Source organism: Saccoglossus kowalevskii, chromosome 17 (assembly GCF_978046115.1).
Source record: "Saccoglossus kowalevskii chromosome 17, keSacKowa6.1, whole genome shotgun sequence".
NCBI classification, from domain to species: domain Eukaryota; kingdom Metazoa; phylum Hemichordata; class Enteropneusta; family Harrimaniidae; genus Saccoglossus; species Saccoglossus kowalevskii.
In genome coordinates, this window is record NC_140657.1 from 3,312,025 (window position 1) to 3,333,556 (window position 21,532).

The window sequence follows — 21,532 nt, forward strand, 5'->3', positions numbered from 1 at the left end:
AATAAGAAACACGACTGTCAATAAGATATAATTAGGATAGTTACGGTATATGCAATAGATAATTTTAACGAGTGTAAAAACTTATTTTGTTGTGATTTGATCGAGAGAGGAGGATGAATCAAGCGTTTGTTTTCAAATAATGTATCTAATATTTGCGTCATGTTAAATAATTATTCAAGAAGGTAGTCGATTCGGACAATCAAGTGATTAAACGAAACAGACGTATTAAGTACCGCTGAGATATTGAAATATTTATTCAATGGTCCTGTCCTAATAATAATTTTTTGTGTAATTCACAACAGAAGTAATGTAAGTGGGATTGCGAATATCTCTATCGTCTGCCACATTGTCATTATTTCATCTATTTTGCTGTACCACGTTCTTTACTAACATATTACATTTATTGTTATATTTTTAGTAATTCATCGTACCAACACTGTATTAACTATTATACGATTTATGAATAACGTTATTTTGGTGTTCAAAATTAACACTTATGTAGGTGTAACTCGTTAAGGCGTGGAATAACAGTACGTGAAACAGTATCAGTTGTCTTGCTGAAACACTTTAATTGCAATATGGAAAATGTTTTCTATCGTACATTATATCAGAGTTATATTAAAAGGTGTAATGTTATCAGTCGTACTATGCACGTCTTTCATAGTATACTAATACATGTAAAACCACAAATAATTTTGAATTAATTTCAGCAAATTGCTAAAACACAAAAAGAATACCATGTCAATTATGCGTTATTATATTTCTTCAAATACATGTACACCGTGAAACCGATATGTTTAACATATAACTGAAATCCCTCCTTATTAATCGCACAGTATTCCATAAGACTATTGCCAACACCATGTTAATTAAATGAATTACACACATGTAACTCCTGACACATTGTGAGAAATGGAGTTTTATAGTTATCCGATCAATAAAAACCTTTCCTTAAATATATATTCGTGCATACGATCTATTTTTTGATGGCATATAATAACAGAAAACAATAAACTATGCGTCAGAATAAACGTTTTTAAGAGAAATAGTTGTAATATTGTATATGCTTACGTGACGAGAGGTGATGTACTAATTGCAAAGTAGATTTTATACTTTAATTAAATACACAACAGAATAACGCGGGTTGGTGTGTTTATAGCAGTATAGTTAGTGATTTTTAAAAACCTTACATAAAACTGAACAAAACAGAAATAAAATTATTGAAAAAAAATCATCTGCTCACCTCTAAAATTGGTATTCGCTTAATGGTGCCAGCAACAAAGTGACAGCGTCACTGAATGATTTACAGTTTTGCATGTTAATAAATAAAAAAGCCAAAGAGCGTTCATGTTTTGCTTTGACCTATTAAGGGCGCATGCTTTCTGAAACGCTATTCGGAAATGTGTGACGTCATGTATTATTATACTAGTCATGCTAGCAATGCGAGGCTGAATCTAGTTTTCAGCTATACAGTCTCAATCTTCTATCTAATGTGAAAATATGTTAGTATAAAATACAACAAACAATGTAAATTCACGACATCTTTTTTATAAAAAGAACGCAAGTCAGTCAAATCTTGCGAGATGATGCACGTAATCAAACGGGTTTAGAATCGGTCGAATCTGTGTCTTGGCGAATACCTCGACCAGCAGTAATAATTACCACCATCAGAAAAAGAAAAAAGAACTCGAAATACATAGTTCAAATACATTTTCAAACTCCACTCCTACATCTCTTGTTGAGTTTCGTTAGACAAACAATTGTAAGACATTTGTTTCTAAAGATTTTTTTCCAGCCAAGTTCGACATGTCGAAGAATAAGTATTTTCTGATTAAACAAAACATCCCACCAGTCTGACGTAGAGTAAACACGTGACCATTCATATGTAATGATTTGTATCTGGCGAATGCATTCTGTGGAAACTACTCTACGTGTTATTTACAAAACTTTAATTGTAGTTTAATTTTTGTATTTTGTCTGCGTAAATATTGTATCATAAGATAAACTAAATCATATGAATGAACAGTGTGGTTGGAAAATGTGTTTGGCCATCCCAATGTGAATGTGGCTATGAATATCAGCCGTCAACCAACATTATATTACTGGAGAATTATTATTAGAGAATGATATGTGTCCGTTTAATCACGCACTATAATATTTATTTACTTGTATGCACACCTTTCATTTTCATAATATGTATAATTAACATTAATCACCATTGTGAAACTAGACACTTAAATATCGGACGAGCAGAAAATAAATCATACGTAAAATATGCAACAACAGAAACGTACCACAATTAATGTCGTCCGAATTATCGTTGCAGTCGTGAACGCCATCACATCGCCAACAACGGATAATGCAAGGGCCATCATCACATTCATATTGGTACCTTGGATTGCATTGTGCTGTAAGCCGAATACAATTAATGACTGAATAGGAGATCCATGGTATATGCTACAAAATATTTTACGAGTGTACTAAATTATTTTATTATGTTTTGAATGACAAAGACGGACGAATCAAGCGTTTGTCTCCAATAATGAATCTAAGCATTCCGTTATGTGAATTATTAGTCATGAAATCCATCGATACGGACAAAAAATATTAAACAAAACATATGTTTTAAGTATTGTTGGGATGTTGAAAAAAATATTCAATTACTTTGTTCAGCCAATAAACTTCCATGGGTTTTACAACAGTGCGCTATCCCCTGTTATGCGTGAATTCAAACAAAAGTCATAGTCTCGTGTATTTCCAAGCTGAATATACACATTTAGTACTGGTCAATATTGATGACGTAAACGGTATTTCAACTTCATATTCTTATCCGACAACTAATGAAACTGTCAGTAGTGTTACCTTGAAAAACGTTATTTGCAACGTGAGAATTGTTTTCTATCGCACATAATGTAATGTTGTGAAGCGTATGACACGTGTCTTACATAGTAAACTAATTCGTGTAATACTCATAATATTTTTGACTCACCAGATGCGTCATTCCGCAATATGCTCAATGACACGAGTAAAGCCATATATAATTTTGACACAAGAATATTCTGTCAATTATGCGTAATTATACTTCTTCAAACACATGTATAATGCGATATCGCTCATGTGTAACGGTGTTATCTCTACTTATCACAAGAATAAATGTATATCACAAGAATTTATTTACATTAATTAGCGGGATTCACAATGTGACAGTTTTGTACAATTCATTAAAAATTGCATTATTTAATTGTAAGTAAATGGTATAGTTTCATATACAGCCCATATTGCATTCCTCGGCATCGCAGCAAAATGTACAGATGGTTTCTGTTGCACCAGCGTCATCTTGATCACAACTATGACCATTCTCCGAGATTTTTGCAGAGCATTCCTAATAGAAAAGATTGAAGGATTGAGTTAATGAGTTATTATTCACAATAGCTTGGGTTAACTACACTGGTGTTCTGAATAAATAAAAGAAAATCCAACTTACCAGTTTATTAATGCATCCATGAAAAAACAATAATTACCTTTTCTGTCTTATTGTACTCAATAGAACATATTTCCTGTAAATGAACACAAACGCAACGTTAATGTTTTATCATTTTCTTAAATTGTACGTGCAAAACAAAACTCATTTTGACACGATATATTAAATGACACTCATTTTCGAACTACTTAGTTAATGGTAAAACAAACGTTTGGTATTACATCTTTGAAGCATTGGTTTGGGTATTTGTTATGCGTACAAACAAAGTAGTTATGGTAATCAAGTTTATACATATCGGACCAATCGTAGCAGATTTGATCTGTTGAATATTAATAATAATATCCGTTGATAATTAAGTATATAACCTTTAGTATATAATATATAATATATACTTTAGTGACATACTTTGTACACACCAGTAGCAGATAATTTTCTTAGTTTTTATTACTTTACCTCGCTTCATCCTTATCACTTTTTTGATCTATTTGCTTTTACTGCACCGTATTTATGCATTGTGTCATTTATAGAACAGCAACCCTGACATTTATTTGTTCTTTATTCATTTTAGTTTTTTGTTGGTTTCCATCTCCCTGAAACGTTATAAAATAAAGCATTGTTTGAAGCCAGAGACGTTTGGAGCTTCGTATATTATACACAACTACATGGTATATAACCGTAAATTATTTGATAAATAGTCAGTCCCAGAGACGAGTAAACCATGTAATTTTGAATAGTTTCATGACATGCACACATACTAAGGTTTACTATTCCTACGACTTTGAAGCAATAGTGTTGATGCTTGTTTTGATCGCCAAAGAGCGTTCATATTTTGCTTCGAACTATTGAGGCGCATACTCTCCAGGTGTTTATTGTCACACATATAGGTAAATTCATGACAGGTTTGACCTGTGGAACAATAAAACAAGTATCAAATGATAATAAGTATATAACCGTACTTTGTTACAAAGAGTCAGTCCCAGAGACGAGTATACGACGCGATTTTGACCAATTTCCTGACATTCACACAAGAGCAAAAGGTTAATATATTACACAAACTTCATTTCAGAGGTTATTTCATACACGTTAAAATGTGACAAGGCATGTAAAATGGTCTATTTGCAGTTGTGGTTAAGAAAACAGGTCTTGAATCGTACAGAAGTGGCGCGAATTTGTACCCGTACTTCGGTGTTGAGAGATGTGTTTGTGTTAGGGTCACCGACGATTCAACATTAAAAAACACGGATGCAGATTAGCGCTGAACGCTCGATTGCGTTTGAATTTATTAAATCTTTCGAAAACACAGGTAAACCACTGCAGATGGTAAATATTAGTTGTTGGTTTTCTGGAGAAAAAAAAAGTTATTAAAATAGACCAAGTAATTTTAAATATTTAAATTTACATGTATACATTCCTTTCTATTTCTTTTTAAGATATGTATAATTAACATCAATCATCAATGTGAAACTAAACTCCCACATATCGTACCAGCAGAAATCAAATTGTACGTCAACAACTTAAACTTGCCACAATCGTCTTCGTCCGAATTGTCGTTGCAGTCTTGTGTGCCAACACATCGCCAGTCATCAAAAATGCACGTACCATCACCACATTCATATGCATGCTTAATCATGTGGCATGGTACTGTAAGTCGAATAATAATATATATAATAATTGCATCATGTTAATTAATTATTTAGGAACATCATCGATTTGGAAAATGAAGTGATTAAACAAAACAGACGTATTAAGTACCGCTGATATGTTGAAATATTAATTTAATGGATTTGTTCTAGAAATTAATTTCCGTGTGATTCACAACAGAAGTAATGTATTGCGATTGCGATAATTAATTATTTAGGAACATCATCGATTTGGAAAATGAAGTGATTAAACAAAACAGACGTATTAAGTACCGCTGATATGTTGAAATATTAATTTCATGGATTTGTTCTAGAAATTAATTTCCGTGTGATTCACAACAGAAGTAATGTATTGCGATTGCGAATATCATTCTCGTCTGCCACGTTGTCATCATTTCATATATTGTGCTGTACCACGTTCTTAAATAATATATTACATTAATTGTTATATTTTCATTTCATTTATGAATAACGTTATATTTTAATTGCAATACGGAAATTGTTTTCAATCATACATTATATCAGAGTTATATTCAAAAGGTGTAATGTTATCAGTCGTATTATGCATGTCTTGCATAATATACTAATACATGTAATATTTATAATGCTTTTGACTTACAAAATGCGCCACATCGCAACACACTAATTGTGATGAGTAAAACCACACATAATTTTGAATTCATTTCAGCAAATAACTAAAACACAAAAAGAAGAATATTATGTCAATTATGCGTTATTTTATTACTTCAAATACATGTACAGTGTGACAAGGTTCATGTTTCATGCCTCTTTATTATTCGCATTAATTATCACTAGCCTAATGGTGTCAACAAGGAAGTGACTGCGTCATTGAAAAAATTACAGTTTTGTATAATGTTGTTTGCATATCAATGAATAAAAAAGACCAAAGAGCGTTAATTTGTTGCTTTGTACTATTGAGGGCGCATACTTTCTGAAACGCTGCATCCAAATATGAAATGGGTGACGTCATATATTATTATACTAGTCATGCTACCTATGCGAAGCTGAATCTATGTTATAGCTATAGATTTAATCTTCTATCTATTGTTAAAATATATCAGTATAAAATACAATAAACAATGTCAATTCACGACATCTTTTTATACAAAAAACGCAAGTCAGTTAAATCTCGCCAGGTTATATCCCTCCCTATTAATCACACATTATTCTATAAGACTATTTTCATCACCAAATTAATTAGAGGCATTGCACACATGTTACTGTTTGGTATAATTAAATACAATTTCTAATAGATTGTAGCAAATGGCGTTTTTTACATATCCCATTATTAAAAACCTTTCCTTAAATATTTATTCGTGTGTACGTTATATTTTTTGATGGTATCTAATAACAGAAAACAATAAACTAAGCGTCAGAATAAACGTTTTACGAGAAATATTTGTAATATTGTATATGCTTACATGACGAAAGGTGAGGTACTAGATGGAAAACAAATGTTATACTTTTTAAACAAAACAAAAATAAAATTATTTAAAAACAAATCTACAGCTCACCTACGAAAATGATACGAGCCTAACGGTGTCAACAACAAAATGTTTGCATCACTGAATGATTTACAGTTTTGAATAACATGGTTTACACGTGTATGAATAAAAAAAAGGGCAAACAGCGTTATGTTTTGCTTTGACCTATTGAGGGCGCATACTTTCTGAAACGCTGCATCCTGATCGGAAATGTGTGACGTCATATGTTATTATACTAGTCATGCTAGCAATGCGAGGCTGCATTTAGGTTTTAAATATAGATTGAATCTCCTATCTAATGTGAAAATACAAGTATTAGTACAAAATACAAACATTGTAAATTCACACCTTCTTTATATACAAAGAACACAAGTCAGTTAAATCTCGCGAAATGATGCGTGCAATCAAGAGGGTTAAATATCGGTTAGAATCTGTGTCATGGCGAATACCTCGAACTGAAAACATCGTCACCACCAACAGAAAGAGAGAGGAATCGAAACACATAGATCAATAACATTGTCAAACGCTACGTTTCATAAACTGTCGGACATTTGTTTCTTAAGATTTTTTTTCAGCCGAGTTAGACATGTAATGTTTCGTACCTGGCCAATGCATTCTGTGGAAACTGCTCTATAAGATAATTACATAACATTTAACTTTAATTATTTGTGTATTTAATCTGCGTAAATATTGTATCATAAGATAAACTAACCGAATAAATCATATAAATGAGCACTATGGTTGTAATATCCCAATGTAAATTTGGCTATGAACTTCAGCCGTCAACAACATTATATTATAATTGATAATTGTATTTGTCCAGTTGCCCAAGTATTGGTCATATTTGATATATTTGATTGATTTCATTGGTCAAATGTTGGTCATATTTAGTATAGGATTTACTGTACGTATACTATTGTTAAAGCAATATGCATATTGTGGATTTGCTATAGGTTAGCCTTAAATCATCTTCTCCTGCAAATGCAGATAGGTCTAGCCTCAGGACAAATCACGTCACAATGAAATTCAGCGTAGTAGAATATAAACATAATTACAAATATATTTGTGCTTATGTCGTAACAATGCAAGTGTAAGCTTCTAAATACTATTTATAACTAACACTACGGCATCTCACACAATGTTCAACTGATCCATGATTTTATTTCAGATTCGAATTTTACATTGAGTGTCTTAAATTTTATATATCACATGATGTTTTTAAAGTCTGCATAGTAGATATAATGATATTAATATTACGATAAGGTCATTCGTATGGGGAAGTGTACAAATAACTGGTAAAAACCACTTATATATCACATGATTTTTTTAAAAACATGTACGTCAATATCTCCGCACTTCAGTACGCAATACTGAATGTCAAACAAAGGCACACCACCAGAGTATGACAAACAAATGATACAAATTTTATAACTAATAAGAAAATAATCAGAGACCATTAACAAAGGTTATATAAATTACACACCGGGATGCAATTTACATTAGAAAAATAATAAGAAGAAGAATTTTGGTTGAGAGAGTCCTTTGTAAGTTTGATAAGGTCAATTTATACTAACTAAGAGCAGTATATTATTTATTATTTATTTGGTCTCAACACATTTTGATATAAAAAGAGGAATTTGGCAAGGCTGTCCACTTTCAGCATTATTATTTTTATTTGCTGTTGAGGGCCTTTCACAAATAATAAAAAACGTCCTCTTTTTAGCTCCGCTCTCGACTTTGTCGAGCGTAGCTTATCATATGAGTGATTGTCCGTCATCGTCTGTAGTATGTAGTCTGTAGTCAACTTTTTACATTTTTGTATTCTTCTTCTTGCTTTTGTATTTGCGACATAGACTATTGAGGGCAGTTCTCTCTCAAATTTGTTCATTTTTTCGTGATGATATCATCAATTCTCTATTGATGAATATCTTTGTTATTTTTAGTAAAAAGTGATATTTTCGACTTCTTGTTAAAAACGGATAATCCTATTGCTTTGATATTATACATATAGGTACTACACACGTAGACCTGATTCAGATTTCATAATGATATCTTCTATTCTCTAATTTTGATAATTATTTTTTTCATTTTTGGTGAAAAGTGCTATTTTAGAATTCTTGGGATTCATTTCATGACCAAACAAATGCTATTAAAGCTTTAATTTTGAACAAGACATAGAAACAGAAAAACTGAATTGGGAATAAGATTTAGAAAAAGTAGAGAAAAAATGAGCTGTTAGAAAAAAACGTTTTTTTGTCAGTCTTTGGTAAAATTACAGTGCTAAAAAGTATCATAATGCCATTACTTACATATACTGCATCAGTGATAGTTACGCCCGGTCACATTTTAAATGAAGTTCAACATTTATGTTATAAATTGTTGTGGGTTGGAAAAAGAGGAAAAGTAAAAAAGCAAATATTAATCAACAATTTTGAAAACGGGGGACTACGAATGGTGGGAGTCGAGGCAGTGCATTGCACCTGGATATATAGGTTTAGTAAAAGTAGAAACGAAACGTGGGCTACTATAGCTGATTGCTACTTCCATTATTTTGAGGGCTGTAATCTAATTTTCAAATACAACAACGTGGATTTGAATTACAATCTACCAGAATTTTATCGGGAAATATTGAATAGTTGGTATGAATTAAATTAACATTTAGAGCAAAGCTTTGAAACGATTAGCAAATAAATACTGGGGGGTAATAAATACATTAAAAGTAGTGGAAATCGTCATTTTATGAAAAGTGGAAAAGATCTGGACTCATTTGTATTAATGAAGTATTTCATTTTATACAAGTGGATTCTCTATTAAATAAACTTGCAAATAAAAAGGAATGGATTACACAATACAGTGAAATAAAAAGTGCAATTCCTTTGCAATGGTTTGACATTATGAAGACAAATAAAAATGCAAGCAACAACAAAAAATAAATAATTAATAAATAAATAAATAGCGATGATTCGGCATTCCCATGGTGTATCCAGGGAAGGGAAAGATGTATAATAATAAGGTTATTACTTTCAGGTATCCTCGTAGTAACCTCATACTATATTATATTATATTATATTATATTATGCTTTTTGGTTCACGGGTAAAATAAAATAAAAGACGATCACGTAACAGTACAAAAACACCTTGGAACCCCGTAGGCAGGCCGGTGACACCGGTTCGCACTTAAGGGGGTACCAACCCCCCTGCCACAGAACAAGTAACATAAAACATATATGCGCTGCTGTAAGTGTGTGCAATGATAGCCCACCAAGAGGACAAAACCCTCTGCTCCTGTGCGTGTGCTAAGTTTGTAAATACAATGATGTTCGTTTGTATCGATGTTTAACAACAAGACAAAGCAACTTCCTGCTTTAAATAGATCGTACCTGCCATATTTACAGTAGAATGCGAAGTGTGTTATCCTCGATTTTACATAGTGCATCCTCTACCGTCCACATAATCTCAAATTCAGGCAGTTGGTTCATGATCCGGGAACATTCATATTCTGCTACAAGCCTCGACTTAATACTTTGAATAAAAATGTCCAGAGGCTCACTCGATCCTTTGTTTTGCCTTTTATTACGACGGCTGACATGAATCGAAACCTTAGCCATGCACGCTAAGAAACAAAATATACCTTGTGCCTTGCTCGACATAAAGTGTTTTGAGCGATGGGGTGGTAAAATAGTGAACCACCAAATCGGAATGCGAAAATCTGGTTGAAGCAGTCGCGACGCGATGTTATTAAAATAATGGAGTAAGGCGCTATTTGATGGACAATCATAAAAAATGTGTTGAAGTGTGTCAACTTCATCACAAAAGGGACATTTATCTGAATTGTTCAAACGAGCTTTGAACAGAAATCTCCCCGTTGGAAAGGCACCATGGACAATACGCCACTGCAGATCCCCATATTTGTAACAGTTAATGACTGGTGTTTCATAGCAATCCTTGAAGTTGGGTTTAGCACTTTCAGGCAGATTAAGGATGTCCCGCCAAACAGTGTCAAGTTTTTGTAAGTGTTGTGTTATTGACTGGACACGTATTAGATATTTATAGATTGCGCCTTTTTCAAACTCATATAGTAGCAAATTTAGTTCATCAGAAAAGTGCAGTTCAAAGCTATAATGTGAAAGAGGTTGATTACACTTCCCGTTCCCTTTGAAGTAGGTGTTGATAGTATCTTTCCATTTGGTAGGAATAGAATCGTGAATGACCTTGATACTGAGATGGAGAATACGCTCGGAATGGATTTTAATTTTATCCGACATATCAGCGGCCTCCAACCAAGTTTTATTCGTTTCTGATACCAAATCACATACTTTGGTTATTCCCGCGTCAACAAAATGTCTGAGCGCAAAAGGCTCATTTCGTATGGGATGTATGATGAGTGGGTTGTTAAACAGTGGCTCATTAAGAATATCAGTTACGTTATTATCATTGAACTTACGCACTTTCTCTACATATTTCCAACACTGGAGGAGCTCACAATAAAATAATGGCAATCTTTGTAAAGGTGCTTTGATAGTGGTGCATAGAAGTTGACTTGCATATGACATATTGCTCGCTTGCATAAAAAAGTAGTCTGTGAACTTAAAACAGGGGTGGTCATGATTATTATATAGATATCTTTGAATATAGGAAAGTCGCATAGTACTTATGCGTGTTGGAAGATGTGTAACATTTTGTCCACCTCTTTCCAAGGGGAGGTACAGTGTTGCGGCAGATACCCCTTGCCAAAAGAAGTCGAGCAGTATTTTCTGTACCTTCAGAACTACGTCCGATGGCGGCACAAGGCTATTAAAGCGATACATTAACTGCGATGAAATCAGATTATTAATGATAAGAGCGCGCGTTCTGTAAGACATGCTGTAAACAAAATGATTCCAGAAGTTGATCTTATTATTTACTTTTGCAACAAGTTCAGCCCAGTTCTGATTCGTATAAGTTAGATTATTCCCAAGATAAACACCCAACAGTTTCAACCCCTCGCTGTTCCATTTTATATTGAGAGGGGAGTAGGTGATGTTGCGCCAGCTACCTACCCATAACCCTTCTGATTTTTGGAGATTGATTTTAGAGTTTGACGCAAGCTCGTAGACATGTAACCAGCGACTTAGTAAGTTGAAATCCTGCTTGCGAGTTATAAAAAATTCCACGTCGTCAGCGTAAGCGGTGAGTTTAGAACGTTGGTTTTTGCTGTGAGGTATAACCAACCCTTCAATGTTTTCATCATTCCTAATTTTATGAAGTAGTGGTTCAATGGCAATGACGTAGAGGGCAGTGGACATTAAACACTATTGCCTAATGCCACGGGCCACTGTGATGGGTGTAGTAAGGGCGCAGTTAACGCGGACCAAGGACTGGACATTGGTATACATGAGGCGAATGTAAGAAAGGAAACGGTCACCAAAACCAAAGGCACGAAGCGTATTAAAGAGGTATCCGTGATGTATCCTATCAAATGTCTTTTCCTGGTCAGTGGCAACAATAGCCAGGGGCGAGTTAGTTAAGTTGGCATAGTCAATACTGTCACGAAGTAGATTTATATTGTCGTGAATATGCCTGTTTGGTATGCTGCAAGTTTGGTCTGGATGAATAATGCTGCCTAAAACACCGCGCAAACGCAATGCAAGCGATTTAGTGAACATTTTGTAATCGCTACATAACAGACTCACGGGTCGCCAGTGTTTTACGTTGGTAACGTCACCTTTTTTAGGGAGACGAGTGACCACGGCCCTTGTGCAGGATAGGGGGAGCACATTTTCGTTTGTGGCAGCAGTAAATACATCGCACAGATCACTTCCAATGATATGCCAAAAAGTTTGGTAAAATTCGTTTGGTATTCCGTCGATACCGGGAGTACGCCCATGGGGAAGTAGTTTGACGTGGCACTCAGTTCGTCAAACGTGATTGGTTTGTCAAGGTCATCACGATCTGTTTCATTTAGTTGAGGTAGCCTTTCAAGGAGGCTATTTTGAGCTTCAATGTCAATGTTATCAGGTGTATACAGGTTATTGTAAAAGGTGTGTATGATTTTCCGTATTTCAGTTTGATTTTCAGTAAGAGTGTTATCCTGGTGCCTCAACTGAAAGATCGCCTTTTTGGTTCCCTTCTTTTTCTCTAACTGGAAAAAGAAGGAATTGCAAACATCACTTTCATTTAAAAACTGATGTCGCGCACGCGTAGCACTGCCTTTGTGTTCACGTTGAACAAGGCGTGCGAGAAGTTTTTTCTTTTCAGTGTAACTGTTTAAGAGCGGTGCATCGTGTGCAGTACAACGTTCGATGGTTTTAATTTCCATTTCCAATGCTTGTTTTTCGGTTTTGTATTTATTTTGTTTGAGTGTGCAATACTGTTGTGTGAGTAACTTTATTTTATTTTTGCCAATATTCCACCATGTCTGTATATTTACATAATTATTTCGAAGTGTTTGCCACAGTGCTATGAGAAAAAATACCAAGGCCACGCCACACAAGTTTCCAAATATTTTCATCGGAGACAAGAGAGTGTGTTTCTTGTAGCATATAAATATTACAGGGATGGTCACGCTTGAGATAATTGAAAACACTGTACCGTTTGAGGGCGTCCCGGCAACCATTGACATTGTAAGTTGCGCATGTAATTGTGTTTGCCATCATAACAAGGGAAATTAAAAATCAGCGATAAAGTTACCCGTTTTGATTTGCTGTTTAATTTTTTTAATGAGTCTGTGCATGCGAGATTTATCAGATGTGTTCAACTGCGTGGTATTGCGGTAGTTTATCAGATGTCGAACCAATATTTTAAGATTGGGGCAACATTCAAAACACTTGTCTATAAATCTACGTGAGTGACGTGTAGACACTAAAAAGGTTTTGATATTAGCGTTTGATATTGTTGATTCGCTGTTATCAGTATATGTTGAAACATTTGAAATGATAGACCCCTCATTCTCACTACATTCGCTGGCAGTTTCCTCTATATCATCAGCGGTTTTATTTTGTGACATAGGTGTGCTGAAAAGGTCTTGTGATTGATCAGTTAAACCACTTAAATCAATGGGGAGTTCGGATAGCGGCGAATCGCGCGGGGATTCAACTGTGAACTCAAGTGAGGGAGATGATGGAAATGGGGCCGACTCCGTAAGCTCGGGCTGTGGCTTTGGAGTGCACACTGTTACATTGGCATATACGTGGGGAAAGGGTTTGTAGGGTGGAAGGGTGGGGGGAGGCGATGGTGGTGCAATGGAAGGGGAAGGAGGGGTTCGTACCCTCTCTTCATCAATCGGACAATTTTGTTCAACAATTTCGATTGCATTTTCATCGTTACGCTTTTTAGAACTTGGTTCACATTTATTTTCGTCATTTAACTGGTCATTGTTTTGTTCTTCTCTATGAACTGGTGATCTAGAGCGCATTGCGCTTTTTGCTCATATATTTGGATGAATCTGTATTCATTTCAGTTTCAATTTCAATGTTATCTGTTGTACCATCGGTCTCATGATTGTTTATCTCAGTATCTGATGCTTGGGTGTTAATTATATCAGTTATGTCCTCGTCTTTGTCGTGCAATGTGTCAGGGGAATTTAAATTAGTTATTACATACACCTGTTGAGAGTCTGTTTGAGTTCTATTTTGACCACTATTGTTTTCATCATTTGCATATTCGTTGTTTGAGAGTTTGGGCAAGTTTTACGTGTATGTCCCTTCATGTTACATGAAAAGCACGTCAATTCGTCAGACGAAACGTAAATATTATATGTCTGACCTTGAAAAGTAATAGGTAATAAACCGTTGATATTGAGATCTTTTAAATATACATAAACTTGGCGGCGAAAAGACTTTACATGTTTCAGTGCTGGTCTTTTGCACCCGAGTGGGATCGCTCGCACCGCGCTCATGACACGGCCCGTATTTAGCTAAGGCATCTGTAATAAAATTGTCAGGTAAAAAAGGGGGAACATTTGATAGCACAATTTTTGTAGAGGGGCGGACAAGAGGTTCAACAGAAACATGGAGGTCTCCAATGTCAAGGCCAGCGGCAGAAACCATGTCGACCCATGTAACCTTATTTAAAAAGACAATAACCGATCGGTTCATACGGGATGCAGCCACAATATTACTGGCCCCGACTAAATCTGCAACCGACTCCATATAAGTTTCAACAGGAATGCCATCAATGTTTTCACACCGTACCGCATGGTTTCTAGTAAGGTGACCTGTTGGTGTTGACGGTGGCCTTGTGTGAGCGGCAGCCATCTTGGTTGCCGACCACCTTGCCAAGGCAAAGGCAAAAACACTCCAAAACCCACAATAATAACGAAAACAACAACTATAAATTACTCACGTAAAAGGTAGACACACTATATATACAGCTGTGTAGAAACACGGGCGCACAATGAGCGCAAAAACGCAAAACAGGCAGAAAATCGGGGAGCGCTGAAAAGCACCGCGTTCACCCGATTGTATTATATTATATTATATTATATTATATTATATTATATTATATTATATTATATTATATTATATTATATTATATTATATTATATTATGCTTTTTGGTTCACGGGTAAAATAAAATAAAAGACGATCACGTAACAGTACAAAAACACCTTGGAACCCCGTAGGCAGGCCGGTGACACCGGTTCGCACTTAAGGGGGTACCAACCCCCCTGCCAAATTCCAAGGGAAAATCAAAACATTTAAAACACAGAACAAGTAACATAAAACATATATGCGCTGCTGTAAGTGTGTGCAATGATAGCCCACCAAGAGGACAAAACTCTTGGCTCCTGTGCGTGTACTAAGTTTGTAAATACAATGATGTTCGTTTGTATCGATGTTTAACAACAAGACAAAGCAACTTCCTGCTTTAAATAGATCGTACCTGCCATGTTTACAGTAGAATGCGAAGTGTGTTATCCTCGATTTTACATAGTGCATCCTCTACCGTCCACATAATCTCAAATTCAGGCAGTTGGTTCATGATCCGGAAACATTCATATTCTGTTTCAAGCCTCGACTTAATACTTTGAATAAAAATGTCCAGAGGCTCACTCGATCCTTTGTTTTGCCTTTTATTACGACGGCTGACATGAATTGCAACCTTAGCCATGCACGCTAAGAAACAAAATAAACCTTGTGCCTTGCTCGACATAAAGTGTTTTGAGCGATGGGGTGGTAAAATAGTGAACCACCAAATCGGAATGCGAAAATCTGGTTGAAGCAGTCGCGACGCGATGTTATTAAAATAATGGAGTAGGGCGCTATTTGATGGACAATCATAAAAAATGTGTTGAAGTGTGTCAACTTCATCACAAAAGGGACATTTATCTGAATTGTTCAAACGAGCTTTGAACAGAAATCTCCCCGTTGGAAAGGCACCATGGACAATACACCACTGCAGATCCCCATATATGTTAATGACTGGTGTTTCATAGCAATCCTTGAAGTTGGGTTTAGCACTTTCAGGCAGACTAAGGATGTCCCGCCAAACAGTGTCAAGTTTTTGTAAGTGTTGTGTTATTGACTGGACACGTATTAGATATTTATAGATTGCGCCTTTTTCAAACTTATATAGTGGCAAATTTAGTTCATCAGAAAAGTGCAGTTCAAAGCTATGATGTGAAAGAGGTTGATTACACTTCCCATTCCCTTTGAAGTAGGTGTTGATAGTATCTTTCCATTTGGTAGGAATAGAATCGTGAATGACCTTGATACTGAGATGGAGAATACGCTCGGAATGGATTTTAATTTTATCCGACATATCAGCGGCCTCCAACCAAGTTTTATTCGTTTCTAATACCAAATCACATACTTTGGTTATTCCCGCGTCAACAAAATGTCTGAGCGCAAAAGGCTCATTTCGTATGGGATGTATGATGAGTGGGTTGTTAAACAGTGGCTCATTAAGAATATCAGTTACGTTATTATCATTGAACTTACGCACTTTCTCTACAGATTTCCAACACTGGAGGAGCTCATAATAAAATAATGGCAATCTTTGTAAAGGTGCTTTGATAGTGGTGCATAGAAGTTGACTTGCATATGACATATTGCTCGCTTGCATAAAAAAGTAGTCTGTGAACTTAAAACAGGGGTGGTCATGGTTATTATATAGATATCTTTGAATATAGGAAAGTCGCATAGTACTTACGCGTGTTGGAAGATGTGTAACATTTTGTCCACCTCTTTCCAAGGGGAGGTACAGTGTTGCAGCAGATACCCAATGTCGCCCTTGCCAAAAGAAGTCGAGCAGCATTTTCTGTACCTTCAGAACTACGTCCGATGGCGGCACAAGGCTATTAAAGCGATACATTAACTGCGATGAAATCAGATTATTAATGATAAGAGCGCGCGTTCTGTAAGACATGCTGTAAACAAAATGATTCCAGAAGTTGATCTTATTATTTACTTTTGCAACAAGTTCAGCCCAGTTCTGATTTGTATAAGTTAGATTATTCCCAAGATAAACACCCAACAGTTTCAACCCCTCGCTGTTCCATGTTATATTGAGAGGGGAGTAGGTGATGTTGCGCCAGCTACCTACCCATAACCCTTCTGATTTTTCGAGATTGATTTTAGAGTTTGACGCAAGCTCGTAGACATGTAACCAGCGACTTAGTAAGTTGAAATCCTGCTTGCGAGTTATGAAAAATTCCACGTCGTCGGCGTAAGCGGTGAGTTTAGAACGTTGGTTTTTGCTGTGAGGTATAACCAACCCTTCAATGTTTTCATCATTCCTAATTTTATGAAGTAGTGGTTCAATGGCAATGACGTAGAGGGCAGTGGACATTGAACACCCCTGCCTAATGCCACGGGCCACTGTGATGGGTGTAGTAAGGGCGCAGTTAACGCGGACCAGGGACTGGGCATTGGTATACATGAGGCGAATGTAAGAAAGGAAACGGTCACCAAAACCAAAGGCACGAAGCGTATTAAAGAGGTATCCGTGATGTATCATATCAAATGCCTTTTCCTGGTCAATGGCAACAATAGCCAGGGGCGAGTTAGTTAAGTTGGCATAGTCAATACTGTCACGAAGTAGATTTATATTGTCGTGAATATGCCTGTTTGGTATGCTGCAAGTTTGGTCTGGATGAATAATGCTGCCTAAAACACCGCGCAAACGCAATGCAAGCGATTTAGTGAACATTTTGTAATCGCTACATAACAGACTCACGGGTCGCCAGTGTTTTACGTTGGTAACGTCACCTTCTTTAGGGAGAAGAGTGACCACGGCCCTTGTGCAGGATAGGGGGAGCACATTTTCGTTTGTGGCAGCAGTAAATACATCGCACAGATCACTTCCAATGATATGCCAAAAAGTTTGGTAAAATTCGTTTGGTATTCCGTCGATACCGGGAGTACGCCCATGGGGAAGTAGTTTGACCGTGGCACTCAGTTCGTCAAACGTGATTGGTTTGTCAAGGTCATCACGATCTGTTTCATTTAGTTGAGGTAGCCCTTCAAGGAGGCTATTTTGAGCTTCAATGTCAATGTTATCAGGTGTATACAGGTTATTGTAAAAGGTGTGTATGATTTTCCGTATTTCAGTTTGATTTTCAGTAAGAGTATTATCCTGGTGCCTCAACTGAAAGATCGCCTTTTTGGTTCCCTTCTTTTTCTCTAACTGGAAAAAGAAGGAATTGCAAACATCACTTTCATTTAAAAACTGATGTCGCGCACGCGTAGCACTGCCTTTGTGTTCACGTTGAACAAGGCGTGCGAGAAGTTTTTTCTTTTCAGTGTAACTGTTTAAGAGCGGTGCATCGTGTGCAGTACAACGTTCGATGGTTTTAATTTCCATTTCCAATGCTTGTTTTTCGGTTTTGTATTTATTTTGTTTGAGTGTGCAATACTGTTGTGTGAGTAACTTTATTTTATTTTTGCCAATATCCCACCATGTCTGTATATTTATATAATTATTTCGAAGTGTTTGCCACTTCGCCCAAAAATCAGTTAAGATTGCCACATACACTTCATCGCGCAGAATTTCTGTATTCATACACCACACTGGACTTTTGTTTTTACTGTCACCAATGGCGATGTTGATGTGGACAAGGGAATGGTCAGAAAAAGCTAATGCGCCATTGCTTATGTCAATATTCTTAATTTTCCCACGCATACATTTGCTGACATAAAACCTATCAAGGCGCACAAGCGTACCACCACGCCCCCAAGTAAAGTTTAATGTGTTCCCGTGGTATTGGCGCCATGCATCAAACAGTTTGTGATGATTCAGGACAGATTTGAGGAGCTTTGCAGTGCGCATGTTCGGTTCAGTCCCTCTATTACGGTCAATGTTGGGTTCAGTAGTACAATTAAAATCGCCTCCCATGATTACTGGGTCATTATTTAGAGAACTGATGAATTGTTCAATTTTAGTGAAGCATTCCACACGCTCAGCGCCATTAATTGGTGCATAGACATTAATAATGTGAACAAGATTTTCATTAATTTGAACATGAGCGTGCAACACGTACCCAGGCATGATCTCAGATTGTGATAAAATATTCACAGTTGCTCCTGGCGAAAACAAAATAGCCACCCCCGCACGATTAACAGTGCCATGAGAAAAAATACCAAGGCCACGCCACACAAGTTTCCAAATATTTTCATCGGAGACAAGAGAGTGCGTTTCTTGTAGCATATAAATATTACAGGGATGGTCACGCTTGAGATAATTGAAAACACTGTACCGTTTGAGGGCGTCCCGGCAACCATTGACATTGTAAGTTGCGCATGTAATTGTGTTTGCCATCATAACAAGGGAAATTAAAAATCAGCGATAAACTTACCCGTTTTGATTTGCTGTTTAATTTTTTTAATGAGTCTGTGCATGCGAGATTTATCAGATGTGTTCAACTGCGTGGTATTGCGGTAGTTTATCAGATGTCGAACCAATATTTTAAGATTGGGGCAACATTCAAAACACTTGTCTATAAATCTACGTGAGTGAAGTGTAGACACTAAAAAGGTTTTGATATTAGCGTTTGATATTGTTGATTCGCTGTTATCAGTACATGTTGAAACATTTGAAATGATAGACCCCTCATTCTCACTACATTCGCTGGCAGTTTCCTCCATATCATCAGCGGTTTTATTTTGTGACATAGGTGTGCTGAAAAGGTCTTGTGATTGATCAGTTAAACCACTTAAATCAATGGGGAGTTCGGATAGCGGCGAATCGCGCGGGGATTCAACTGTGAACTCAAGTGAGGGAGATGATGGAAATGGGGCCGACTCCGTAAGCTCGGGCTGTGGCTTTGGAGTGCACACTGTTACATTGGCATATACGTGGGGAAAGGGTTTGTGGGGTGGAGGGGGTGGGGGAGGCGATGGTGGTGCAATGGAAGGGGAAGTAGGGGTTCGTACCCTCTCTTCATCAATCGGACAATTTTGTTCAACAATTTCGATTGCATTTTCATCGTTACGCTTTTTAGAACTGGGTTCACATTTATTTTCGTCATTTAACTGGTCATTATTTTGTTCTTCTCTATGAACTGGTGATCTAGAGCGCGTGCGCTTTTTGCTCATATGTTTGGATGAATCTGTATTCAATTCAGTTTCAATTTCAATGTTATCTGTTGTACCATCGGTCTCATGATTGTTTATCTCAGTATCTGGTGCTTGGGTGTTAATTATATCAGTTATGTCATCGTTTTTGTCGTGCAATGTGTCAGGGGAATTTAAATTAGTTGCTACATTCACCTGTTGAGAGTCTGTTTGAGTGCTATTTTGAGCACTATTGTTTTCATCATTCATCATTTGCATATTCGTTGTTTGAGAGTTTGGGCAAGTTTTACGTGTATGTCCCTTCATGTTACATGAAAAGCACGTCAATTCGTCAGACGAAACGTAAATATTATATGTCTGACCTTGAAAAGTAATAGGCAATAAACCATTGATATTGAGATCTTTTAAATATACATAAACTTGGCGGCGAAAAGACTTTACATGTTTCAGTGCTGGTCTTTTGCACCCGAGTGGGATCGCTCGCACCGCGCTCATGACACGCCCGTATTTAGCTAAGGCATCTGTAATAAAATTGTCAGGTAAAAAAGGGGGAACATTTGATAGCACAATTTTTGTAGAGGGGCGGACAAGAGGTTCAACAGAAACATGGAGGTCTCCAATGTCAAGGCCAGCGGCAGAAACCATGTCGACCCATGTAACCTTATTTAAAAAGACAACAACCGATCGGTTCATACGGGATGCAGCCACAATATTACCGGCCCCGACTAAATCTGCAACCGACTCCACATAAGTTTCAACAGGAATGCCATCAATGTTTTCACACCGTACCGCATGGTTTCTAGTAAGGTGACCTGTTGGTGTTGACGGTGGCCTTGTGTGAGCGGCAGCCATCTTGGTTGCCGACCACCTTGCCAAGGCAAAGGCAAAAACACTCCAAAACCCACAATAATAACGAAAACAACAACTATAAATTACTCACGTAAAGGGTAGACACACTATATATACAGCTGTGTAGAAACACGGGCGCACAACGAGCGCAAAAACGCAAAACAGGCAGAAAATCGGGGAGCGCTGAAAAGCACCGCGTTCACCCGATTGTATTATATTATATTATATTATATTATATATTATATTATATTATATTATATTATATTATATTATATTATATTATATTATATTATATTATATTATATTATATTATATTATATTATATTATATTATATTATATTATATTATATTATATTATATTATATTATATTATGCTTTTTGGTTCACGGGTAAAATAAAATAAAAGACGATCACGTAACAGTACAAAAACACCTTGGAACCCCGTAGGCAGGCCGGTGACACCGGTTCGCACTTAAGGGGGTACCAACCCCCCTGCCAAATTCCAAGGGAAAATCAAAACATTTAAAACACAGAACAAGTAACATAAAACATATATGCGCTGCTG

The 21,532-nt window shown here is 36.4% G+C and overlaps 1 long non-coding RNA gene across 3 annotated transcripts; it reads right to left on the reverse strand.

Annotated features, from left to right (window-relative positions):
* Window positions 1-3,181: 3,181 nt before the first annotated feature.
* LOC144353296 (uncharacterized) lies at window positions 3,182-21,173 on the reverse strand. 3 transcript variants are annotated; one of them, XR_014926836.1, is made up of 3 exons: window positions 21,059-21,173; window positions 3,485-3,557; window positions 3,182-3,382 (listed from the first exon to the last, which is right to left on the reverse strand). It is a non-coding gene; the product is annotated as an uncharacterized LOC144353296 (long non-coding RNA). The 3 variants fall into 3 exon arrangements; XR_013420774.1 differs by lacking the exon at window positions 21,059-21,173 and adding an exon at window positions 3,935-4,023 and having other exon boundaries at window positions 3,522-3,557; XR_013420773.2 differs by lacking the exon at window positions 21,059-21,173 and adding an exon at window positions 3,935-4,023.
* Between the last annotated feature and the right edge of the window lie 359 nt (window positions 21,174-21,532).